We start from the raw sequence: 27,384 nt of genomic DNA, 5'->3' as shown, positions 1-27,384 counted from the left end.
ACTCCTAGCCTGGGAACCTCCATATGCCAAATATGCAGCCTAAAAAGCAAAAAATAAAAAATAAAAAAAGAAAGAAAAGAAATGGGGGCCAGTTTTGGAGAACTACAGATGCCCTTAGGCTCAGCCTTATCTCTTTGCTGCTACAAATAAGAGGGGTGGACTGAATTCCTTCCTAAGTAGAGCGCTTCATCTAGATTCCAGGCAGAAAAGTCTACGATTCTCAAAGCCTTGAAAAATATCTGGGGGAAGCACAAATGACAAGGAGAAAAAGCATCCCTTTATAAGCAGGTCAGCCACTTTTCTGCCCAGGGCTTGTCAAAATTGCTCAAGAGAAAGAAAAAAAGAGAAACAAGTGCACATATCCATTTTTAAAGTAGCTAGCAACGGAGACAACACCAATTATTCAACCACAGTAAAGAAACCAGCGGCCAAACCACACTGATTATTTAACCGCGTATCCAAGCGCTGGACACAGCCACAGCCAGCCACGTTAATTTAATGTAAATATCCCGAGTAACCAGCCCCCATGGAGGCAAGAGCTGCTGCAAAGGACATCTCCTCACCTTTCCCTGTCTTGGCTCCAGATGTCTGGAGCTGGAAAACTGGCTATAATCCAACACATACCCCCTTTCCCCCCTTTTTGCATTTTTGTTTCTCTAAAACCCCGATTCATTCTTTCCCTACTGATCTACTGGCCTCAGACACACACACACATTCTCAAGGAAACGTTTCATTTGGTGAACTCTGTTCTTTCCCTCTTGTTTTCTACATTTTCTTTTCTTTCCTTTTCATTTCGATCCTCTTTTCTTCCCCCCTTTTTTTAACCTCACTGCTTTCATTCCGGTGTATTTGATTCCTATTTATTTAATGTTTAGCTCATCATCATACCTGAAGTTTATTCTCAGGAAGGGCTTATCAGGAAACCATGGACTTTCTCCTTTGCTACTTTTGCAACTACAGAATTTGCACTAGGGTGACATTTACTATAAAATAGTTCCTTTTCCCGGGAAATGCCTGACGCAAGGATCTTCTGAGTCCAGACGTCTATGTTGGAAAAGCAGAGTCCTCCTCTTGCTGGCCACAGATGGAAGCATCAGATTCAAAGTCAGCCGACCCATTCGAAATTTGAACCAAGAGACACAGAGAGAGGGACTGCAACATGGTGGTGGGGTGCAGGGAGGGCTTGCTGGCTGGGTGGTGAGCAAATGGAACGGAGCTTAGCTGGAGAGAGAAGCAGAGGGATGCAGAGCTGAAAAGGACCCTGTAGGTCACAGGATAAAAAGCAAAGCAACAGGTAACCATATGCTTCCTTGAAGCAGGGATGGAACACCTACCTCATTTCCCATGAGGCCAGTCTCTACTGGAGTTGCTAAGACCATGAAATTGACATTGCACCTACATTTTATATCCGTGTCCATGGATTATAGGATAAACTCAGGCTCTGGGGTCACTAGCTTTTATCCCTCCCTCTCTTCAATGCCCATCTTTGGTCTGGACATAAAATTGATTTCAAAAAAATGTGTCTGGGGTGTTCCCGTCATGGGTCAGTGGAAATGAATCTGACTAGCATCCATGAGGATGCAGGTTCGATCCCTGGCCTTGCTCAGCGAGTTAAGGATCCGGCATTGCCGTGAGCTGTGGTAGAGATCACAGATGCAGCTTGGGTCTTGCGTTGCTGTGGCTGTGGTGTAAGTCAGCGGCTACAGCTCCAATTCGACCCCTAGCCTGGGAAACTCCGTATGCCGTGGGTGCAGCCCTAAAAAGAAAAAAAAATGATGCTTTGGCATGAAATATCCATCTTCTGTTTTGTGTAGGGAAGTCTCCTGGACATAACATAAGTTCAGTAAGAACTCATGCTTTGTGGACATGGGTCATGGAACTACTCTATGTAAATGATGCTCACAATTCTGTTTATGCCTAATGTCTCAAAGCATACCCCATCACTGGCCGAACACGGTGTTGGGGGACCAAAACTTCTTCCCTCTCCTATTGCCTTTGGGGTGCTCCTTGCTCTATTCTGACTTTTCTCATCAAACCTGACCAGGCTGGGGGTGGGGGTGGGGGGCGGGAAATCAGAATGCTCCCGGGGCAGATTAAGATTGTGATGCTCATTGAACAGTTGAGTGAATAAATACACGGGGAAATCAGAAAAACTGGGATTGGAAATATCAGATCAGACAGAATTTAGCATCAAGGCACTGAAGGCGATGACTAAGGAGTGCATTTACAGAGAGAAAGCGTCCCCAGAGAGTAAACTGGGGGACAGGAGAGCGTGAAGCCAAATGGAAAAGCATTTTGAAAACAAGGGTTTGTATCTCCTAACCCCAAACTATTGCCTTTGGAGTGGGTAAGCAATGAGATCCTGCTGTGTAGCACAGGGAACTAGATCTAGTTACTTGTGATGGAACATGATGGAGAATAATGTGATAAAAAGTATACACACACACACACACACATACACACACACACATATATATATATATGTATGACTGGATCACTTTTCTGTACAGCATAAATTGGCAGAACAATGTAAATCAACTATAATAGAAAAAATAAAAACTTAAAAAAAATTAAAAATGAAAATAAATTAAAAAAAGGAAAGAAGGGTTGATCCGTCATGTCCTGTGGTGCAGAAGTTCTGCAAAAACGAGACTGAGTGACCTTGTGAAAAGATGGTGGATGACAAATGAACCCGTCTACCAAACAGAAACAGATCATGGACATGAAGAGCAGACTTGTGTTTGCCAAGGGGGAGGCGGGGAGAGAAGGGGATGGGGTTGGTGGATGCGAACTATTACATTTAGAATGGATAATGGGGTCCTACTGTACAGCACAGGGACCTGTGTACAGTCTCTTGGGTTAGAACATGATGGGAGACAGTATGAAAAAAAAAGAATGTGTATATATGTGTGTGTTTGTGTGTGTATATACATCATGGTTGGGTCAATTCTCTGTACAGCAGAAATTGAAGGAGCATTGTAAATCAACTACATTTAAAAAATCTTTTTTTTTTGTCTTTTGTTTTTTTCCTAGGGCAGCACCTGTGGCATACGGAGGTTCCCAGGCTAGGGGTCTAATCGGAGCTGGAGCTGGAGCAAGGCCAGGGATCGAACCCGAAACCTCACGGCTCCTAGTCGGGTTCGTTAACCACTGAGCCACGACGGGAACTCCCTAAAAAAATTTTTTTAAGGGTGAATGAAACTTGACTATAAGGAACAAGGCGAGTTCCTGTTGTGGCTGGTTGGTAATGAAACCAACTAGTATCCATGAGGGCTCAGGTTCAATCACTGCCCCCTCAGTGGATTAAGGATCTGGTGTTGCCATGAGCTTTGGTGTGGGTTGCAGATATGGCTCAGATCTGGCATTGCTGTGACTGTGGTGTAGGCCAGCAGCTGTAGCTCTGATCTGACCCCTAGCCTGGGAACTTCCATATGCCACTGGTGTGGCCCTAAAAAGCAAAAATAAAAATAAAAAAGGAACGAGGGAGAACATGAAGAAATCATGGAAAAAGCAAGTGAAAGTAGGTTTTTCAAAGAGTTTTCATAGAAATGGGATAAACACTGAATGGGGACTTCTCCAGAATAGGCTATGGGCACAGACAGCATTTGAATCTCAGGTTTTCCATGGGTTCACTGGACTGTTTTTATCTGTTTGTTTGGATCAGGGAAAGGTTTGTTGCAGAGCCACACAAAGAGACAGGCTAGGGGTCTAATAGGAGCTTCAGCTGTTGGCCTACACCACAGCCACAGCAGCGTGGGATCCAAGCCGCATCTATGACCTACACCACAGCTCGCAGCAATGCCAGATCCTTTAACCCACTGAGTGAGACCAGGGATAGAGCTTGTATTCTCATGGATACTAGTTGGACTTGTTTCGGCTGTGCCACAATGGGAACTCCCATATTAACAATATTAATTCTTCTTTGGGGTTCCCTTGGGGTGCAGTGGATTAAGGATCTGGTGGTGTCACTGCAGGGGCTCAGGTTGCTGCTGTGGTACGGGTATGATCCTTGGGCTGGGCAACTTCCACACGACATGGACACAGCCAATATGTGTGTGTGTATACACACACATATAAATTATTCCAATCCAAGAGTATGGGATATATTTCCATTTCTTTGAATCATCTTTAATTTCCTTTATTAATGTTTTGTAGTTCTCTGCATATACGTTTTTCTGAAAGGGAATGTGAACCATCCCTTTTAAAATCGCATCCAAAAATATAAAATAAAATACTTTGGAATAAACCTCACCAAGGACTGCAGGGTTTTGAGACAGGCTACGCCTCCAGCTCTAGGCTTGCGTGTTTGCTTGCTCAACATTTCCACGTGGAGGTCCGAGAGTCATGGTCAGTGTAGCCTGTCAAACACAGAAGCCCACATTTCAGTCTCCCCCAAACGTGCTGATCACCCCGAACTCCTTCCATCTCAGCCAGTGACAACTCCATTCTCTTGCTTTCTTAAGACAAGACTTTGAAGTGACTGTGATTTCTCCATTTCATGCACAGTCCCAGGAGCAAATCTTTCAGCCTCACTTTGAGAGTTGGCAAACCATCTTTGTATTTTCCACCACCTTCACCACAGCCATCCTGCTCCAATTCCATGTGATCTTTGGCCTAAACTCTTATCGCAGCCTCTTAACTGGTCCCTGCCTCCATTCTTGCTCCTTAAAGTCTATTCAGATCATGAAACATCTCTACTCAGCATCTTCAATGGTTCCCCAGCTCATTCAAAGTGAAAGCCAACGTCCTAACGATGACTCACAAAGTTCTGCAGGCTCTGGCCCTCTAGTATCTCTCTGACCTCATCTCTTCTCATGGACCCAGGAACAGGCTGTGCTAGACATTCAAGCTGGCATGTGGGTGCTGGTGTTGGGCACACAAGCTCTGAACTCTGGCCCTTTCCTCTTATCATTTATTCCCTCTAAGGATGTTGGAGCGATACGTCCTCCCACTCCCTCTCCTCTGTCAAGCCTTTGGCATGTGCAGAGCTCTTCCTCCAGGAATCCACATGATGTATGACGAGTATTCATATTCCAATTAGGTCCATGCCCCGTCTTCACAAAGGCCTTTCATGACCACCCTACACGAAATAACATGATCAAATAACCAGGTGTGACTCTTTAGCCACATTATTATTATTATTTATTTTTACTTTTTGTCTTTTTAGGGCCATACCCCCAGCATATGGAAGTTCCAGGCTAGGGGTTGAAGCAGAGCTGCAGCTGCCGGCCTACACCACAGCCACAGCAATGTGGGATCTGAGCCACATCTGTGACCTCCACCACAGCTCACAGCAATGCTGGATCTTTAAGGCCAGCAATCGAACATGCATCCTCATGGATACTAGTCAGGTTCATTACTCCTGAGCCATGACGGGAACTCCCCACATTATTTTTAAATGAATCTTTCTCACTTGGCATATTATACATTTATCCACTATCAGTTTTCTACAAGCGGAATGTAAAATGCTACCAGAGAGCATTTGTGTACTCTGTTTGGATGGATCCTTGAACAGAGACAGACACATAGCAAACTCTCACCAAACACTTGTTGTGTGAATTGCATAGCCGAATTTAGAGGCAACATAGCTGCTGGTAAAGAATGTGGGATCCTGGGCTGGGAGGACGGATTTTACTTTGCCTCTGCCTCTTACTTGATATGTAATCCTGGACAGGTTTCTTGGCATCTCCATGCCTCAGTTTTCCTATCCGAGTTTCCTAGAACACAGGTCATAATGAGAACAATTGGTAGCATTTAAACAGCAAAAAAAGTGGACATAGGGAGTTTCTGTTGTGGCTCAGCAGAAACAACTCTGATTAGCATCCATGAGGACACAGGTTCGATCCCTGGCCTCGCTCAGTGGGTTAAAGATCCGACGCTGCTGTGAGTTGTGGTGTAGGTTGAAGACACGGCTCAGATCTGGCATTGCTGTGGCTCTGGCATAGGCCAGCAGCTATAGCTCCAATTCAGTCCCTAGCCTGGGAACCTCCCTATGCCACTGGTGCGGCCCTGAAAAGACAAAAACAATTAAAAAATGTGGCCATAAATTCTTTGATACTCCTTCCATCCAGAGGAAGGTCTATGTCCCCTCCCTCTGACTTTGAACAGGCCTATAACTACTCTGACCAGTACGTTATGATGGAAGCAATGCTTCCAAAGCTTGGTCATAAGATGATCTAGCCTCTGCCTTGCTCACTGGAACACTTACTCTTGGAAGCTGGAGGTGCCAAGTAAGATGTTCAAGGACTTTGAAGCTGTGATGTTGTGAGGACACCCAAGCTCCATGGAGAAGTCATATGAGTTGATGTCTTGCTTTGCAGATCCCCCTGAGTCCAGCCTTCCAGTCATCTCAGGCCAGGTGTCAGATGTGTGGGAAGTGGCATCCGGATGCTTCCAGCCCCTGGGAATTTGGTCAGCTACCTCCAGCTGACGAAGTCTTCCCAGCCCAGGTCTCAGATATGGAGTCGAAACTAGTCCTCCTGGCTGGTTTCCTGATTCGCAGAATCTATGACTATGAGAAGATAGTTATTCTTTTATGCCACTAAGGGTAAACTAGTTAGTTCCATAGCAATAGATAATTAGAACCAGAACTCGAAGGTGATTTTGACAACCAAAGAAGTGACTGCATGCGAAATGCTTAAAAGTAGGTCAGGGCCAGCCACAGAGTAAGTTGGTCTTCCTCAGTAAGTGTTAGCTTTCATGATTACTGTGATAAAATTTCTGCTGATAAATATAGGGATAATTAGAGGAATCATTTCACAAAAAATACTCTTCTCTCTCCATCCTTAAAACTTTTTTTAGGGCCGTACCCGACGCATATGGAGTTTCCCAGGCTAAGAGTTGAATCGGAGCTGCAGCTGCTGGGCTCCGCCACAGCCACAGCAATGCAGGATCTGAGCCACATCTGCGATCTACACCACAGCCCATGGCAGCACCGGATCCTTAACCCACCAAGCAAGACCAGGGATTGAACCTATGTCCTCATGGATGCTAGTTGGATTCATTTCCACTGAGCCACTACGGGAACACCGCCATCCTTAAAACATAGTAAGAAAATTTGGAACAGAATTAAGCAGTTCACACATTGTATTAACCCCAAGATCAGTCTTTACATCCTTGGCTAGAGACTGCATAATGATTTTCTTACTAATTTGAAGTCAGATATGATAAAGCTTCTGAAAAACAAAGCCCTCAGCCCCACAACAGATTTTGCTGTGTGGAGGTCTAGACTCTCGCTCACTTTTGTGCTCCTCTGAGCACTTGGCAACAGGACAATGCCCAGAGCAGGCACCCCACCATGTCTGTTTCATTGATTTAATCAATGCACTCGTGCTCATTGTCTTCCAGAAACTTCTTGGAACCCACTGCTTTATTTAGCATTGTCTCTGTTTTTGCCTTTAAATTTGCAATACTTGCTGAGAAGCTGATTAGCAATCTCATAAAATTTAGATTGATGTTTATGGATTATATGGCCAGTATTGTTGAGAATGTACAGCACCGTGTAAACACAAAACTCTTGCACAATCTTTTCCTGGACTTGTGCTTTTTTGAACTGGGTTCAAATCTAAACTGAGCAAGGCCACACAGGGCGTTAGAACAAAAAATGTAAAGCTAGAACGCCCTGAACCTCCTCAATTGGAGGAGTTGGCCTTGGGGGAGGGAATTTTAAGGACATGCTTTTTATTTCTGGTCACCTGGCAAACCAATCTAAGAAAACATACAGCGCAAATGTGCTTTTCCAGCCACACACATTGTCTTTGAGAGAAAAACAACTTCAAACATCACATAGTGTTTTGGAAATTATTTGCTGAATATGTCAACATAGCCCCTGAAAGAAAAGCAGTTGCATAGTTTTTGGACTCTTCTCATGTGCAGATTTCTTCAATTCTGAAATAACAAAATCCTTAATATCATGACTTGGTTGCGTATTACACTTTTAGATGGCCTGTTGAATGCTGTGCCACGAATAATTAAATGTGAGCCATCTATGTGTGAGAGAGCAGATGGAGGAGGAAAAAATACCAGTAGGAGCAGAGAGGGGCAATGAGAAAAGTGGGGGGAGAGAAATACCGAGGCTTAACAGATAGAGCGAGGGTGGCATGAGCAAAGCATAATCTTCTTTGAAATGCCTGTCTCCACCATCTTGATACAGAGAATATTAGGGCTTCTGAGTCATTTACAGCCAGTACAGTACCCTCTACACATCCAAGGTGAACAATATTTGCAACTGGTTTTTCTCAGTAACACTGAAATCAGGGCCAATGGTATTGCTTATGAGTGCCTATTTCTTGTCCCAGTTTGGAATGTTCCTTTGCTGGGGGTTATGGATCCGGATCACCATCACGAATGGAAGAAGTATGGCCTTGAGCTTCACATAAGTAACCTAGGGGCCAAATTTGTCTCAGGCAAGGAAAGCGCACATCGATGAAACAGCCATGAGCAATGCATGTAGCTACTTACACTGTAACTTTATTTTAGGGGCTTGCCCAACATTCCAACATTCCATCTTGCAAAACTCTCTCCTTCATGGATTCTCATTATTGTCATTATCCTCAATGTGCAACTTTGACTAAACATCCACACTTGCAGTGGGTGTCAGTGGTTGAACACAACGTATATGTTACACGGAGTCCTGGGCTTCTGCCTGCACATTCTGCCCTTCATCCTGGCTCCTCTTTCCTGTTTCATGGATGAAAGGTTGAGATGGTTAGTGCCATACAACTAGTAAAGAAGTGGGATTTGGAGCTGGATCTCTCTGACCCTAAAATCTTGTCTCATTGTCCATGACAGGACACAACATGCTTACTTGGAGCAGTGGGTACTAAGAAGCCTGTCTCTAGGAGCCATAACTACTACTCTGGTCTTTAGTTTCTAGCTTAATGTTGGCCAGTGATCCCAGCCAACAGACCAAGCAGATTGAAGAAAGAGGCTGGCTTTGACATCAGCTTGTTGAGACTGGCGCCCCAACCCCAGCTCTGATACCATCCCAGTGAAGTCAGCCTGGCACAGCCCCTGCTTGCTGACTGCCTCAGAATTGTGGTCTAGCCACAGCCAGACACCATCGGCTCAAGGAACTGGTGAAAAGGCTGGGCACATGGCTTGGAGGGAAACGGGCCACCTGAAGGCTATGGGTTTCCCAAGGCTGCCAAGCTTTGCTTTCCTGAAGAGAAGGAAGATTAAGTTGTTGGCTGTCTTGGTCACGTGTGTGCAGAGTGCCCCCCCCCTTTTAAGGCTGCACCCATGGCATATGTAAGCTCCCGAGCCAGGGATTGAATCTGAGCCACAGCTGTGACCTATGGCGCAGCTGCAGCAACGTCAGATCCTTCAATCCGCTGCCGGGCTGGGGAATCGAACCCATACTTCCACAGTGACCCGAGCTGCTGCAGTCAGATTCTTAACCCACTGTGCCACAGTGAGAACTCCCAGAGTGATGCTTTTTGATTATTTAGACAACACTGGAGTAGAAATAACTCTGAAATTACTGGATGTTATTTCAAATATCCCTAGTCCCAGTTTTGTGGGCAAGCTTCCTGGTGACTTCTTTAAGTCATCCTGGTGAATGTGTGTAATACGTAAAACTATATTGAGGAGTTCCCGTCATGGCTCAGTGGAAACAAATCTGACTAGTATCCATGAGGAAGCAGGTTCGATCCCTGGCCTCGCTCAGTGGGTTAAGGATCCTGTGTTGCCATGAGCTGTAGTGTAGGTCACAGACATGGCTCGGATCTGGCACTGCTGTGGCAGTGGCGTAGGCCAGCATCTATAGCTCTAATTTGGCCCCTAGCCTGGGAACTTCCATATGCTGCATGTGCAGCCCTAAAGAACAAAAAAACAAAACAAAACAAAAAACAAAAAAAAAAACCACCCAAACTATGTTGAGCACTCATGCTGTAATGTGTCAGGAACAATATTTTTCCTGAATTTATTTTGCACTCAGTGTTAATATTAACTAAACTGGCACTCCATTTTGGCACGAGAGCTTAACCACCTGCTCTCAGATCCATTTCTAACCTTTCCCCTCCTCTGCCCTGCTTTGTGTCACCAGGAGGTTTACAACCCTGAGGCCAGGCTTCTCCCTCGGTGGTCTTCCAGCAGGGTGTGGCTAATGGGAGGCACTGTGGTGAGATTGTGGGGGAGGAAGGAAGGGAGAAAACAGGTATTTTCTCTTCCCTCTTTTCCATGGGCAGCATCCCCCATGAGAACTGGGTCTCTCCCATGTCTGCAGAGCCACCGTGCTGCCATGATTCTCCTTGCCTCCTGTGACCTTGACTTGGGATTGAGGTAGCATAGGGACCTGACTGCCTCTTCCTCCAGTCTCGGACAGGGTCTCAGACCAGCTCTTGCCAATCTCTGGGTTGTACCACCATGCTGGGTTCTGCTTCTCAGCTTCTGTCATCTATGGAAGGAATTGCATTTTACACACCTCTATTTTACATACCTGGAGTGGTTTGTTTTCCTGGTTGGACCCTGACAGATACAATTACAGTATTTATTTACATCACTCAGAAATTGTTTCATGTGTGTATGAAATGCCTTTTTTTTTTTTTTTTTTTTGTCTTTTTAGGGCCACACCTGTGGCATATGGACGTTCCCAGGCTAGGGGTCAAGTTGGAGCAGCAGCTGCCAGCCTCCACTATAGCTGGATCCAAGCTGAGTCTGTGACCTATACCACAACTCACGGCAATGCTAGATCCTTAACCCATTGAATGATGCCAGGGATCAAAGCTGCATTGTCATGGATACCATTTGGGTTCATTACCCCTGAGCTACAATGGGAACTCCCTGTATGCATCACCTTTGATATAAGATTTTAGTACAATCTGGAGTAGGGGGGAGAGGTCTTTCAATTCTACAAGTGTTCAATGAGTACCTGCGATATACAAAGCAGGTCCATAGGTAACAATTTACTGATTATTACACAATCAGGACCTCAACAACTTGAGATCTGCAAAAAAAAAAAAAAATTTGTGTCAGAGGAATGGAAGTGACTCAATCGATTTTCTGTCTGCATATAACAAGGAGCTATTAGGAGATGGAAACATTTCTGAGTGTTCCTGTTTGAGCAGTATCAATGTCGGGGTTTTATCTGTGGTGGTGCCATCAAATCGTCCCAGAGGGCATGAACGCTTTCACTCCAAAAATTGTCATTTCTACTGATTATCTCAGCAGGATCATACTCAGAAAGGAGGCTAGATCCTCCCACCATCAACACAGGTGCACTGGAGTTGAAGTCAGTGGGCCATTGCCCGAAAAGGTCTGCGAGGTCTACCCACCAGGTAACAAATTTACTAGGAAGGATCAAGACAATAGGGAAGGGCAGCAGAGCAGAGCAGGCGTTAGTAATTTTCTATGACATTTAAATGAGCAAATAAACCACCAGTTAGGATAATCACACATAAACAGGATTGAAGAGTTGTGCATATTTTATTTACCAAAGGACCTGTATCCACATTCCTATATTAAAAATCATAGGATTTTGAGGGTTGTCAGGAAACTGTGTGTTCAATGACTAAAATCACGTGATGTCTCATGGAGGGGAAGGTTATAGCTTGGAGTAACAGGTATCTTTTGCTCCTCTTCCTTGATACTTGCCAGAAGCTTGTTTTCTATTTAGACCTCCTGGTGTCAACCTCAGAGCAGAAGAGGATGTGGAATTTCAGGAGCAGGAGGATGCAGCAGACCTAACGCAGCATCGGAGGGGAGCGTGAAAAGAAGGAAGGAGTGAGAGGGACAGAAAGAGGAGGGGAGGAAGGACAGAGTAACAATCAAGGAACAGGAATGGGGACAGTCATGGCCATTCCAGAGGCTGTGTCTGAGCTAGTTCTGCTTCTCTTGTTGCCTTAGGGATGGAGAGCTCAACCTTTATTGCTTTGGCCCCATAGAGGGATGGGTTACAGGAATCTGGATCTGTTTTCATCTCTTTGCTCAGTTAAGAATTAAGCTTGATTTCCTTACCTTATCCTTTTGTATTTAAAGTGTGCTTGAATTCTTAAAAGGTTAAATGTGAAAACCTCTGTCACCTCCATTTTTCTTTTTGAAAGTCAGCCAGTCTTGTGGGCTAATTGGCTGCCAGTCCTTCATCATCTGGGGACCAAGAGTTTCCAGCTCCCTTTCATGTTTGCTCTGTTAAAAATGCAATTTGCCCCTTAACTAGCTTCAGCAACTGAAGGAAAGGAAGTATATAGTTCACTTGGTTTGTTAAAAAGTAACGCATTTGGGGGTTCTTCAGAAAACTAAATATAGAGCTACCATATGATCAAGCAATCCCACTCCTGGGCATATATCTGGATAAAACTACAATTCGGAGAATACGTGCACCCCTGTGTTCATAGCAGCATTATTCACAATAGCCAAGACTTGGTAACAACCTAAATGTCCGCTGACAGATGAATGGATAAAGATGTGGTACAACTACACAATGGAATACTACTCAGCCATAAAAAAGAACAAAATAATGCCATTTGCAGCAACAAGGCTGCAACTGGAGATTCTCATACTACGTGAAGTCAGAAAGAGGAAGACAGATACCATATGATATCAGCTACATGTGGAATCCAAAATATGGCACAAATGAGCTTATCTATAGAACGGAAACAAACTCACAGACATAGAGAACAGACTTGTGGTTGTGAATGGAGAGAGGAGAGGGAATGGGGCGGACTGGGAATTTGGGATTAGTTGATGCAAACTATTACATTTAGAATGGATGGACAATGGGGTCCTGCACAGGGACTCGTGTCCACTCTTTTGGGATAGAATGTGATGAGGGATGATATGAGAAAAAGAATGTGTGTATTTATACATATGTATATGTATGACTGGGTTACTTTGCGGTATAGCCGAAATTGGCACAACATTGTAAATCAACTATACTTTAATTTAAAAAACGTAGTGCATTTGGGAGTTCCCGTCGTGCCGCAGTGGTTAACTAATCCAACTAGGAACCATGAGGTTTCGGGTTCGATCCCTGCCCTTGCTCAGTGGGTTAAGGATCCGGCGTTGCCGTGAGCTGTGGTGTAGGTCGCAGACGTGGCTCGGATCCCGCATTGCTATGGCTCTGGCGTAGGCTGGCGGCTACAGCTCCAATTCGACCCCTAGCCTGGGAACCTCCATATGCCGTGGGAGCGGCCCAAAGAAATAGCAAAAAAAAACAAAGACAAAAAAAAAAAAAAAGTAGTGCATTTGGATATCAAATTAATTTGGTTCAAATCAAGGGTAAATTTGAATACTGAGCAGGCCTGGAAATGATATTTAAAGCTCCTTTTCCCTCTTGGGTGACCCAATATACCAAAAGGACTTAACAGATGGAGATTTAAAATGGTGGTTGCAGAAGAGGGCACTTCTTTCACTCCCTCCCCAACTTTCCTCTTTAAAGAAGTTCCTGAATTGACTGCATTTAGAGTAGACAATCATAGTAAACAATATTTTGGAAACAATGTGGTCTAGTTGGTGTTGAAAACTTTAAACTTTTAAATGTTCTCTTTGTGAAGGAATTTGCTAATTATCCAGCAGATGTTTTTTCTTTGTATCCCGTATGCGTCATAGTTTCCTTAAAATTCTCTCCCTCCCTCCCTTTCTTTTTCTCTGGCTCTAGCTCCCTCTTGTTCTCTTTTTTAAAGCAGGGACGAGAGGGGCAAGGAATGGCGTAAAGCTTATATCCTTCTGGGAAAAAAGGCTATGCTTCAGAGTCAAAGTCCTAAGGTCCTGTCTTGATGAGAAACCCTCTTCCTTTAATTAGAACCTCTCTCCTAGAAGATTCTCTCCCAACTGAGTGACTCCTGTGTCCTGGAACTAATTTTATTAAAGTGGGTTGCAACATTAAATTGTTTGTTTGGATTTCACCACTCTACCTAAACTTGCAACCCCCTGTGAACATAATCAAATATTGGATTATAAGTCCCTGTACCTTTTTTTTTTTTTTTTTTTCAGGGGATTTAAAACAGAATATTCCTTTACAGTTCTGGCAATGATCAGAGAACTGTCAAAACAACTCAGGATCTTGGCTGGGAATTGATGTTTTTATCCTGGAAAGAAAAAAAGTACCCATTAATAGAACTCTATAAAATAAGCAGCAGAATATTAAAGTCACCTAGTCATTGTGTGTTCATCTTAATCAGTATTTTGTGCTACTCAGTGAATATCCGTTTTTGAAACAAAAGTCAAATGTCTTTGTTTTGATTATGTCATTCCCTTGTCTTTCATAATATGATTGAAGACTCACTATGAATTTATTATTGATGGATTGATTGATTTTTGTCCTTACCTATGGCATGTGCAAGTTTCTGGGCCAGGGATTGAACCCGCACCACAGCTGGAACCTGCGCCACAGCTGCAGCAACGCCAGATCCTTGACTTATTGCCCCACATGTGAGCTTCCATATTATTAATTTTTTTTCTTTTTCCTTTTATCTTTTAGGGCTGGCACCGTCAGCATATGGAATTTCCTGGGCTAGGAGTCAAATAAGAGATGCAGCTGCTAGCCGACACTACAGCCATGGCAATGCTGGATCCAAGCAACAACGCCGGATCCTTAATCCACTGAGCAAGGCTAAGGATTGAACCCACATCCTCATGGATACTAGTTGGGTCCTTAACCTGCTGAGCCACAATGGGAACTCTTGATTTATCCTTAAAGTAGAGATTAATTCTCCATTTTTCCTACACGGTACATTTATTTACAAAGCCTTGAAAACAAATGTCCTACCAACGCAGACTCACTTCTCACTGACCCGGTATAAGCCTGGCGGGTCATGTCTACACCAGTCATTGTCTACACACTGTGATTGTAGTGAGACTTCAACAGCTCCTGCCAGTCTCCTCTCCCTCCACCTTGGTTGAATTTCTCAGACACCCTGTCCCACCCCCTCTGCCCTGCCCACGCCACTTTTGAAAATAGATGCAGAAGCATGAACCCAAGAAGTTACAGTGAGTAAATATTGTTGGTGTGAGTGACTTACTGATTCTCTAGTTTTGTGGGATTCACTGAACCAATGATGTATTGTGCAACCTGATCCCTGGTAAGACACAAAGAGCCAGTGGCATGGATAAGTCTGCTTAAGGCAGGTCCTGAAGCTATAGATCTCCTGTAGTTGTTTTCAGTTCCACACAAAATTGGCCTTTTCCAAGCTATTCTGCCATGAAAAGCCCTTGGTGGCTCTTTCCTGTGCACACCCCCCCACCCCACCCCATGCATCAACTGCTACGATTCCTCCTTCTTTTACTGCTACTGCTTACACACACCCCTACCCCAAGAAAGGGTCACAGAGCTGATGTGAGGACTTGCCTGAGTCACACAACATTCTGAACAGGGTGGCCAACCACTTCAACCTGCAGAAACATGGACGTTTCCTGAAATGTCCCATGTGCCATTCTTTTCAGCGCCTCTGGGGGCATTTGGCCTTGAGAACAGAGCTTCAGTGCTGCCTTTGAGTGATGGTTGATTTTCAAATATTTAACATCTCTTATCCGATGAATACTAACTGGATATGGAATCTTCACCAACACAGGCATTTCTGGTGTAGCTGTCTTACCCCCAAAAAGGACCAACTTTGATGATCCTTGGACAAGAATTTGAGTTCTTTGGCAACTTCAAAGTGGGTATAAAAAGGTATATAGGTGATGGAGTGATTTGACTCAAGCCGTAGGGTTGTTCCCAGTAGATGGCAGAGGAAGAAGAGAGGAGGAAGTGGTTGGGGATTAAAAGATGGTGGTAATAATATAGTGTAATACAGTGAGAGAGGCAGACTTGCAAATGACGGTTTTCATCCCTCTTCCTGATCATTAGTCCTCTGCCTCCTTATAAGTTTTGGTGCTCTTCTCTCTGATATTTAATATATGTCCTCAAGGGGTTCCCATCCTGGCACAGCGCAAACAAATCCAACTAGGAATCATGAGGTTGTGGGTTCGATCCCTGGCCTCGCTCAGTGGGTTAAGGATCCAGCATTGCCGTGAGCTATGGTGTAGGTCGCAGGTGTGGCCCTAAAAAGCAAAAAAATAAAATAAAATATGTCCTCGCGATACGTGTGAGTATGTATGTACAAGCCAGCGGGAGCGCCATCACGTAAAGGTGGATAGATGGCCAGAGAACTATATTTTACAAGACTTAAAATACCAAAGACCAGCCATAATTGTCCCCTCCTAGTGCTCCTTCCTTTCAGAGAGAATTCTAACCTTGAGGAAAGAGGGTGCTGGGTAAAGAAGAGGACAAACCTAGGAGGAGACTGCCAGGACTGGATATGCCTGGAAGGTGTGTGGAATTTCACTTCATGGAGATGCGAAGAATAAATGGTGGAGAGAGAGATGCAAGCCAGGGGGCCAAGGTTAAGACCTTGAGTGTGTCCACAAGGGGACCCTTTGTGAAGATGCTTTGTCTTCCAATTATGAGTGCATTTTCCTAGAACTATGGGAGAAAACAGATTTAGAGGAGTTGTATGTTTCTCTCTTCTAGGATGTAACTAACTGCCTTGTAGCTCCTCCAAATGTTCTGGAAAATCTGATAAGCCTGTCAGTCTTTTCTTTCTTTTTTTTTTTTTTTTCTTTTTAGGGCCATTCCTGTTGCATATGGAAGTTCCCAGGCTAAGGGTCAAATGGGAGCTGCAGCTGCCAGCCTACACCACAGCCACAGCAACGCCAGATCCCAACTGTGTCTGCGACCTACACCATAGCTCACAGCAAAGTCGGATCCTTAACCCATTGAGCGAGGCCAGGGATTGAACCCATGTCCTCATGGATACTATCTGGGTTTGCTACTGCTGAGCCACAATGGGAACTCCCAAACTGTCAGTTTTAAGTGATGTCCAAGAAGAAAAGAGGAAACAGGAAATTGAGGGGAAATGTGGACCGGTGTCAAATCAATGTTCTAACCACCCATGTCCAGTAGTTCCATCAGAGAAAGGACAACACCCTACAAAGTGGAATTTGCCTGGTATTGACCATCAGTGAAGTAAACCCAAGTTCACAGCCATCAGGAGGAGCCCACAGAGCTGAGAAAGGACTGCAAGGGAGACATCCACAAACACTCTGGTGAGTAGAGACTCTTAGATTGAGGACCCAGGGGGAAAAAAGTAAGGCTAAAAGAGATGAATTTGTTAAGAAACACAAGCTAGCTATCCATAAGGCTTTATCTCCCATCTATAAACTCTTCTCCAGTAGTTCCTGTCATGGCTCAGTGAAAAGGAATCTGACTAGCATCCATGAGGACGCAGGTTCAATCCCTGGCCTCACTCAGTGGGTTAAGGATCTGGTGTTGCCGTGAGCTGTGGTGTAGATTGCAGATGTGGCTTGGATCCCATAGTGGCTGTGGCTATGGCATTGTCCAGTGGCTACAGCTCCGATTTGATTCCACTCCTAGCCTGGGAACCTCCATATGCTGCAGGTGTGGCCCTGAAAAGACAAAAGACAAAACAAAACAAAACAAAAAACTCTCCTCTACCCAAATTTATATCTCAGAGTTTCACGCTCATGCTTTATTTTCGACATGAAACTTCTCTACAGAGTCTCACAACTTCAAATGATGTCCAGGATGTCGTAGAGGATTTTGGACTTGGGTTTCAATGATTTTTTAAATCCATCCAAATGGCTTTTCCCTGCTGACAGTTCCACACTGCCCACTCATATAAAAAGACTCACCAGGAGAATAAATTATTTCTTCCCTTGTCAGTGGTAATTTGTGTTCACTAAATTACCTCCAGATCTACTTTCCTGAGTCAAAAATAGCTTCATAGTTTTTTTTTTTTTTCCCTTCCATGTCCACCTTGGAAAGACATATAGATTTTGAAGTTAACCTCTCTCTCTGTTAGATACTCAGAAATAATTAAGCTGGTTTTCTTCTCAAATCAGCCAGATGTTTCATTTTAAGATGGAACAATACATGGTTTATTTGACCCAAGTTCTCATGGAAAGGCCATTGCTTTCTTTTTGATAGTCCTGTTTTGTGAGAGGTAAAAATGAAAAACATCTTTAGGAGAATTCCTTTTTTTTTTTTTTTTTCCTGGGAACAGTGCTTGGTCTCAACAGGAAACCACATTTTTTTTTTTTTTTTTTTTTTTACAGAACATGTAAGTTATTCCTAATGATGCCTCAGAATCTGATCAAACACTTAAAGCTACGACCATCACTGTGGGCCTTTACCATACTGTTTTTCACAAACTTTCCAAGAGATTTAAATGTTTACGACATCAAGATAGGTTTCTGGCATCTATTTCCACTATTTCTTTATCACGTTAGCATTTTCTTCTAATCAAGCTGGGCTAATATGCTGAGGGCACCTTTTATTTTTTGTCTTCAAGAATGCCAATAAATGGTTAAGGGTATTTTTTTACAACATGGTGAGTGTTATTTCACAATGTTTCATGAGCCACAAATCCTCAAGTCACTTTTAAGAATTCCAGATGCCCTACTGTAGGTATTTTTGCAGCTGTTTTGTGGGAAATCATGAAAGTGCAGCACTCTTCGACAAAAAAAAAGGAACATATCTCATTCATGCAGGGATCAGTCTCTTGGACTGTACTTGACTGTAACAAAAAGGGCAACGTAAAGAGCTGTGTACTATCCAAATTCTCCCCATCTGCCTGAAGTTGAGATAGTTAGAATAGCTTCTAATGGGTAAGATACTTTGATTTGCTGCTGAAGGAAGCTTCCCTTTGAATTGGTTATGATAGGTGCTGAAGTTACATTTTTCTTCCTTCCATTTACAGGAAAAAATTAGGCCTAGAGAAATTCTATCTGCCTCTAGTGATTTCGCTTTTGCGGTGCATTTTAGTGCTCTTTGTGATTAGATTTGTAAGTGGAACTCATTCACTCTTTTACCTCTCAGCTGACACATTGAATCTGATTGTCCATAGCTATTGACTCTTCTTAAGGTTGCATATATTTCCTTTGGGAAATAAGATTGAAAATTTGAAAGTTATATTCAGGATATTGTGGATATTTATTCACCAATATCACCTTACACTTCAAGAGTATTTTGGAGCACAGACAGTCACAGTTTGTGAAAGGAAGGAAGGAAGAAATGAAGGAAGGAAGGAAAGAAGAAAGAAAAAAGGTTTTCATTTCATTGTTTCCAATATCATATGATCTGGAAACAATGAAAGAATGAATTATGTAGCAATATTTCATATCTGAATTGTAATGTTCCTGGTGATCATTTATTTCAAACAGAATTAATAAGAAATGTTGAAATTGAGATTTAGGGCTCAATGGCCTTTCTGAAATTCACATTACTGAGATTTTGGCTTCCAAGTCGAGGCTAGGCTAGGAGAACTCTGCTGGTAAGAACCGTGATATAAGGAAAACTGGGCTGGATGGTGATGGGAGGGTCACCCCTGGCTCCAGCTATTTCTAGCTATTGGCAACATCACCTAGAGTTCATTATTTTTAAAAAAAAAATTTATTTATTTATTTTTTATTAAAGTATAGTTGATTTACAATGTTTCCTCAAGGCCTGTTGTACAGCAACACACACAGTTCCCTGTGCTGTGCTGTTCAGTAGGACCCCATGGCCCATCCAGTCCCAATGTAATAGTTTGTATCCTCCAACCTCATGACCCCAAACTCCCTTCCCTGCCCCTGCCAGCAACCACAAGTCTCCATGATCTGTTTCTGGTGTGTAGATAGGATTATCTTTTAACCCTCATGTTTTATAGATGAGGAAACCTAAGCCCTGAAATGCAAAGTTTTATTAGCATTTTAGAATTCTATACTCTAGTTGAAAAATCAGGTCACTAAGGGTAATATTTTTGCCATTGCGTCTTTTATTTTATTGCTTAAACATGGGTCTATAGACCTGAGAGCATGTTTGAATGTGTGTCATTCATCCCAAAAACATGCAAAATGACTTCTTAATGCCGTGGGCACTCCAAGCTGAAAAGAGTGCGTACACTCAGAAGGTTCAACCACTAGTGAGAAATAAACGTGCAGACCAAGGATTCCAATACATCGAGGCAGCTGCCCTGAAGAGGCAGATGTAGAGTTGGAGAGTAGAAAAGGAACAAGAGAAGTCATGTTCAAGGAGGGAGGGCAAACCTGCCAGAGGACACTCTTTGTGATGCTTGAGACAGAAGTTGAGGTGACTTCCCCGGGCAGAGGGAATGACATCTGGAAAATGTTGGAGTAATATTTCTGTTACTCAGCATAGAAGAGTAAAGTGAACAACTCATACAAATCAACAGCAAAAAACCCAAACAACCCAATTGAAAAAATGGGCAGAAGAGCTAAATAGACATTTCTCCAAAGAAAATATACAGATGGCCATCATACACATGAAAAAAAAATATTCAACACTGCTAATTATTAGAGAAATGTAAATCAAAACTACAACGAGGTACCCCCTCACACTGGTCAGAATGGCTATCATTAATAAGTCTAAAAATAGAAAATGTTGGAGAGGGTGTGGGGTAAAGGGAACCCTCTTACATTGTTGGTGGGTATGTTGGTACAACCACTATGGAAAACAGTATGGAGATTCCTCAGGAAACTCAATATAGAACTACCATATGATCCAGCAATATCACTCCTGGGCACTTATCCAGACAAAACTACAATTCAAAACTCATAGCAGCACTATTCACAATAGCCAAAACATGGAAACAACCTAAATGTCCATCAATGGATGAATGGATTAAGAAGATATGGTACGTATACACAATGGAATACTACTCAGCCATAAAAAAGAACAACATAATGCCTTTTGCAGCAACATGGATGCAACTAGAGAGATTCTCATACTAAGTAAAGTAAGTCAGAAAGAAAAAGACAAATACCATATGATATCATTTATGTGTGGTGTCTAATATGACACAAATGAACCTAGCTACAAAACAGAAGCAGACTCACAGATATAGAGAACAAACTTGTGGTCATCAATGGGGAGGGGGAGGGAGTGGGATAGACTGGGAGTTTGGGGTTAGTAGAAGCAAACTATTACCTTTAGGATGGATAAGCAATGAAGTCCTACAGTACAACACAGGAAACTATATCAAATTGCTTGTGATAGAACATGATGGAAGATGGTATGAGAAAAAGAATGTATATATATGAATGACTGGGTCACTTTGTTATACAGCAGAAATTGACAGAACATTGCAAATCAACTATACTTTAATAAAAAATTGTATGGAGTGGTGGGGGTGGGGAGAGGCTGGACAAGTCTCACCTTCTGCATCCTAAAGAAGATTCTAGTAATGCTTTTCTGCTATTGCTACTGCAAGCCTGGCTGGTCTTACTATACATCAGTGATTCGCCTTCCAACCCCATCCAGGGGCTAGTCAGAAAATAACTCTCCCTGGGGACCTCTAAAAAGGGAAAGGAGAAATAACCCCATGCCTTAATCTCCATCTGAGCTATCTCCAAAATATTTAGTTTACAAGTTTCCATTATCATTTTTCTCAAAAGTATTTACTACAACTATTGCTTATGGTACTAATGGTAAGACAATTCTTTCCTTAAATTCAACAACAAATTCAGTTCCCCTAAAGTGTTTGGCTTGTGAAATTGTTCCTGCTTTCCTTTCTTAAATGTTACAGTTTGTTGGAATTTTTATTAGATTTAAGAAATCAATTCCTTTACTTCTATTCCTAGAATCTTTGGGATAAGATGATCCTGAGCCTAAATTCCTGGTCTTCTAAGTAGAAAAAGGAAACTATCAGGATGGTGGTACCTGGGAGGATGAAATAAGGTAACACATTTAAAGCGCTTAGTGCAGTGGAAGAGAGCAAGAGAAGAAGAGAGGAACAGAGAAGAACTACAAAGCATTGATAAAATAACTTTTAAAATGTCAATAAATACATACCTACCAATAATTGCTTTAAATGTAAATGCTCCAACTGAAAGACATGGTATAGCTGAATGAATAAAAACAAGATTCTTATATATGCTGCCTACTAAAGACTCATTTTAGATGTAATTATACACACTAGCTGAAAGTGAGGGGATGGGAGAAAGATGTCTCATGCAAAGGGAAACCAAAGTAAGGCTGGGATAGCTATACTCATATCAAACAAAATAGACTTTAAAACAAAGAGTGTAGTAGGGAATTAAATAGTGATAAAGAGGCAGGGAATCAATGCAAATAGAATATATAACATTTGTTAATATTTATGCACCCAACATAGGAAAATCTAAATATATAAAGCAAATTTAACAGGCCTAGAGGGAGAAATTGACAGCAATATAATCATTGTAGGGGACTTATATCAATGAATGGATCATTGAGACAAGAAAAACCAATAAGAAAATATTGGTCTTAACACATTAGACCAGGTGGACTTAAGGGGTACATCACACACACACACACACACACACACACACACACACACACACACACACACTATTCAATCCAAAAGCAATTTAAAAACCCCACTCTTCTTGAATACACCTGGAAAATCCTCCAGGACAGATTATGTGTGAAACCACAAAACAAGTCTCAATTAACTTGATTGAAATCATATTAAGCATGTTTTCTGACCACGGTGGTATGAAACCAGAAATCGACTACAAGCAAAAAAAACTGGAAATAATCACAAATATAGATTACCAGATAAAACAACCTAGTAGAGAGCAACTAATGGGTCAACAAAAAATAAAAGGATAAATAAAAAGTAACTTGAGACAAATGAATATGTAAATATGATATATCAAAAACCTATAGGGTGCAGCAAAAGCAGATCTAAGAGGGAAGTTCATAGCAATAACAACCTACATCAAGAAACAAGAAATATCTCAAACAATTTAAGTTTACACCTCAATGGAGCTCCCAGTGTAGCACAGTGGAAGTGAGTCTGACTAGGAACCATGAGGTTGTGGGTTTGATCCCTGGCCTCACTCAGTGGGTTAAGGATCCAGCCTGGCCTCGCTCAGTGAGTTAAGGATCCAGCATTGTGGTGAGCTGTGGTGTAGGTCACAGACATGGCTCAGATACCACGTTGCTGTGGCTGTGGTGTAGACCAGCAGCTACAGCTCTGATTGGACCCCTAGCTTGGGAACTTCCATATGCCACAGGTGTGACCCTAGAAAGCCAAAAATGAATAAATAAATTTACACCTCAAGAAAATATAAAAAGAACAAACAAAGCCCAAATAGTAGAAGGAAGGAAATAACAAAGATCAAAGTGAAGATGATTAAAATAGAGGCTAAAAGACAATAACAAAGAACAATGAAACTAAGAGATGGTTCTTCGAAAAGATAAATAAAATTCATAAACCATTAGCTAGACTCACCAAGAAAAAAAAAGAGTGCTCAAATAAATAAAATCAGAATTGAAAGAGAAGTAACAAATGATACCACAGACATACAAAGGATCGTAAGAGAATACAATGAACAATTGTATGCCAACAGATTGGACAACCTAGAAGAAATGGATAAATTCCAAGAAACATACAATCTTCCAAGACAGAAACATAAAAAAATAAAAAATAAAAATAGATTTATTACTAGAAAGGAGATTGAATCATTAAAAAACTATTTCCCTGCAAACAAAAGACCAGGACCATATGACTTTACTAGTAAATTCTACTAAACATTCAGAATATTTAATAACTATCCTTCTCAAACTCTTCCAAAAAATTGAAGAAGGAATGCTTCCAAACTTATTTTACCAGGCCAGCATTACCTTATAACAAACAAGACAAGGACACCACAAAAAATAAATTACAGGCCAACATTTCTGGTGAACATGAATGTAAAAGTCCAAAACAAAATAGTAGCAAGCCAAATTCAACAGTGCATTAAAAGGATTATACAAGATGATCAAGTGGAATTTATTTCAATGATGCAAGAATCCTTTAACATTCACAAATTAGTGTGATAAACCACACTAACAAATAAAAGATAAAAAAATATATGATTATCTCAATAGATGTAGAAAAATCTTCTGAAAACATTAAACATACATTTATGATAAAAACTCTCAACAAAGTAGGTATATAATATACCTAAGTATATTAAAGGTCATATATGACAAGCCCACAGCTAACTTCATATGCAGCAGTGAAAAACTGAAGGTTTTTCTTCTAAAATCAGGAATAAGGCTAGGATGCCTACCCTTACCAGTTTTTTCCACTCAACATAGTACTGGAAGTCCTAGCCAGAACAATTAGACAAGAAAAAAGATATAAAAAGCATCAAAGTTGGAAAGGAAGAAGTAAAACTGTCACCTTTTGTGGGTGAAATGATTTTATATGTATAAAACCCTAAAGTCTCCACCCAAACACTGTTAGAAATAATCACTAAATTTAGTAAAGGTGCAGGATACAAAATCAATATACACACATCTGTCATATCTCTAATCACTACCAACAAACCATTAGAGAGAGAGAGAGAGAGAAATAAAGAAAAGAATTCCATCTATAATGGCATCAAAAAGAATGAAATACTTAGGAATAAATTTAATCAAAGAGGGGACAGACCTGTGCACTGAAAATTATAGAACATTGATGAAAAATATTGACGAAGACACAAATTAATGGATAGTCCATACTCATGGATTGGAAGAATTAATATTGCTAAATGCCCATATTATCCAAAGCAATCCACACAGATTCAGGCAAAAAAATATCAAAATTCAATGGCATTTTTCATAGAAATAGATGCTAAATTTTATATAGGACTCCAAAAGACTCTGAATAGACAAAGCAGTATTGAGAAAGATGAGCAAAGTTGGAAGCATCATAATCCTTGATTTTAAACTATATTACAAAGCAAACATAATTGAAAGAGTATGGTATTGGCATAGAAACAGACACATGGATCAATGCAACAGAATAGAGAGTCCACAAACTCATATATATGTCCAAACTGGGAAAGGAGAGCCTTGCCAATAAATAATCTGCAAACTGGTGATAGCCACAAGCAAAAGAATAAAACTAGACTACTATCTTATACCAAATATAAATTTAAAACCAAAGTGGATTAAAGACTTGAATATAAGACCAGAAACCATAAAACCCTTGAAAGAAACCATTGGCAATAAGCCCTTTGACATTGGTCTTGGCAATGATTTTTCAGATCTGACTCGAAAAGCAAAGGCTTCAAAAGCAAAAATGAATAAGCGGGATTACCTCAAACTAAACAGCTTCTGCACAGCAAAGACAACTACCAACAAAATGAAAAGACAACTTATTGAATGGGAGAAAATATTTGCAAATCATAAATCTGGTGAGGGGTTCATGTTGAAAATATATAACGGATTCAGGAGTTCCCTTCGTGACTCAGTGGTTAACAAACCCGATTAGGGTCCACAAGGACATGGGTTTGATCCCTGGCCTCACTTGATGGGTTAAGGATCTGGCATTGCCGTGTGCTGTGTTGTAGGTGGCAGACAAAGCTTGGATCCCTAGTTGCAATGCATGTGGTGTAGGCCAGCGGCCGTAGCTCTGATTTGACCCCTACTAGCTTGGGAACTTCCATATGCTGCAGGTGCAGCCCTAAAAAGCAATCTATCTATCTATCTATCTATCTATCTATCTATCTATCTATCTATATCTATATATAGATATCTATCGAAATAGACAGATATTGATAGATATCCAGATATACATAGATAGATATAGATAGATTACAGATATAGATAGTATATTTATAGTATTCATAGATATATATATAGTATTCATAACTCAGTAGTGAACAAAACACGTTTGATTAAAAACTGGTTAGAGGATCTGAATAGACATTTTTTCCCCAAAGAAAACCAAAGATGATCAACGGACACATGAAAAAATGCTCAACATCACTAATCAGGAAAATGCAAATCACCTCACATCTTAGAATGGCTATTATCAAAAAGGCAAAAACGAACAAGAGTTGATAAGGATGATGTGCAGTGTTGGTGAGAATGTAAATCGGTGCAGCCACTGTGGAAAACAGTATGGAGTTTTCTCACAGAGTTAAAAAGAGAACTAATCTCCAATCCAGCAATTCCATTTCTGGGTATTTATCCAAAGAAAAGGAAACCTAGCACCCCTAGATTTATATATACATATATATGATATTGTGTACTGAGTTGCATACTATTTAGCCAAAACCAGAATGAAATCTTGACATTTGTGACAACATGGATAGACCGAGAAGGTCTTCTGCTGAGGGAAATAAAGCAGACAAAGACAAATACCGTATGATTTCACATATATGTGAAATCTATAAACAACAAAGACAGATTTACAGAGCACATTGGTGTTTGCCAGAGGGGTAGGTGTCAGGGGTATGACGGCAGGAAAATTGGTAAAGGAAGTTAAGAGGTACAAACTTCCAGTTATAAAATAAATAAGTCATGGGGATGTAATTTATGGTATAGTGACTATAGTCAATATTCTTGTAGGGCATATTCATAAGTTATTAAAAGCATGCATCTTAAAATTTTTTATTATTCCCACACACATAAAATTGTTACTTTTTATGGTGACAGATGGTAAATAGACTTATTGTGGTGATCATTTCACAGTGTATACAAACACTGAATCATAAATGTTGTATATCTGAAACTAATATAATGTTACGTGTCAATTAGACTTCAAATTAAAAAAGATGGAGTCAGGCCTCATCAAGCAAGGTGAAATACTTAAGATGTATCATTTTATTTATTTCAGATAAATGTAATAACTTAAACTATGTTAAGCAGGAGCTTCCTAGCAGGGAAAAGTGAAATGCCTAGCTTAATACAGCAAATTAATAAATTTGTTACTAGAATTTAGAATGTTAAGAATTCATCTAAAGTGATTGTGAAAAGCTTGTTTTCTTAACTGGTTTTAAAAAGCCTCTGAAAGATTTTTTTTCTTTTTTACATTGTTAATTTATTCAGCTAACTTTTCCTTCCTGGACTGTGAAACTACAAACTTCAGTGCAGCTGCTGCTCAAATGTTCACCAATTCCCAAGTGAAGTCTGTACTAATGATGCTATACAAAATTCAGGGGTAAAAGACTTGGGCCACATCATTTGCAAACTATTCACAGACATGGAAGATAAAATAGATTCTTAATCAGTTGAGACTCTTGGAAACTATGTTCAAAGGATCTTGCTCTTTTCCTCTTGAAATATGGGGTGTCACGAAACACATGTGCTTACATGGCTCAGATACATGGGCTAGGAATGGGCTTTTAAATTAAAAAAAGGTTAGAGAAAGGAAACATCCTTTAATTAAAAACGATCTCCAACAATATAAGGAGAATCACATGTCAGTATCTGGGGGCTTCCCATCGCCTACCGTGAGACACAGGATGTGACATTTGAATAATTAATGGAAAGTCTTTGTAAGTTCAGTAATTATCCCTTTCCAGAAAAGCAAAGGGAGGGCCCACATTCCATGTCCCAATCTGGCTCCATCCTGTGCATTCAGACGATCTCACCAAGGCCTCTGACTGCATCCCGGTGACACGACCCTCACAATGGTCACAGTC

At 41.3% G+C, this 27,384-nt stretch overlaps 2 long non-coding RNA genes across 5 annotated transcripts in view; one reads left to right on the top strand and one right to left on the bottom strand.

Moving 5' to 3' along the window:
- Positions 1,134-27,384, bottom strand: part of LOC102161091 — a 31,846-nt gene continuing 5,595 nt past the window's right edge. The window contains exons 3-5 of one of the 2 annotated variants that reach the window (XR_002336302.1): positions 6,209-15,978; positions 4,253-4,358; positions 1,134-1,221 (exon numbers count right to left, since the gene is read on the bottom strand). This is a non-coding gene — a long non-coding RNA (uncharacterized LOC102161091). Of the gene's footprint in view, positions 1,222-3,885; positions 4,359-6,208; positions 15,979-27,384 lie in introns of those variants that run through there. The other variant, XR_002336301.1, reaches the window with a different exon arrangement.
- The window catches only part of LOC106505126, a 56,844-nt gene continuing 46,180 nt past the window's right edge, over positions 16,721-27,384 (top strand). For all 3 annotated transcript variants that reach the window (XR_002336304.1, XR_001299235.2, XR_002336303.1), the window contains exons 1-2: positions 16,721-17,022; positions 21,577-21,673. This is a non-coding gene — a long non-coding RNA (uncharacterized LOC106505126). The remainder of the gene's footprint in view (positions 17,023-21,576; positions 21,674-27,384) is intronic.

This window comes from Sus scrofa, chromosome 10 (assembly GCF_000003025.6).
Source record: "Sus scrofa isolate TJ Tabasco breed Duroc chromosome 10, Sscrofa11.1, whole genome shotgun sequence".
Taxonomy (NCBI): domain Eukaryota; kingdom Metazoa; phylum Chordata; class Mammalia; order Artiodactyla; family Suidae; genus Sus; species Sus scrofa.
This window is presented reverse-complemented; position numbering and strand designations above follow the sequence as displayed.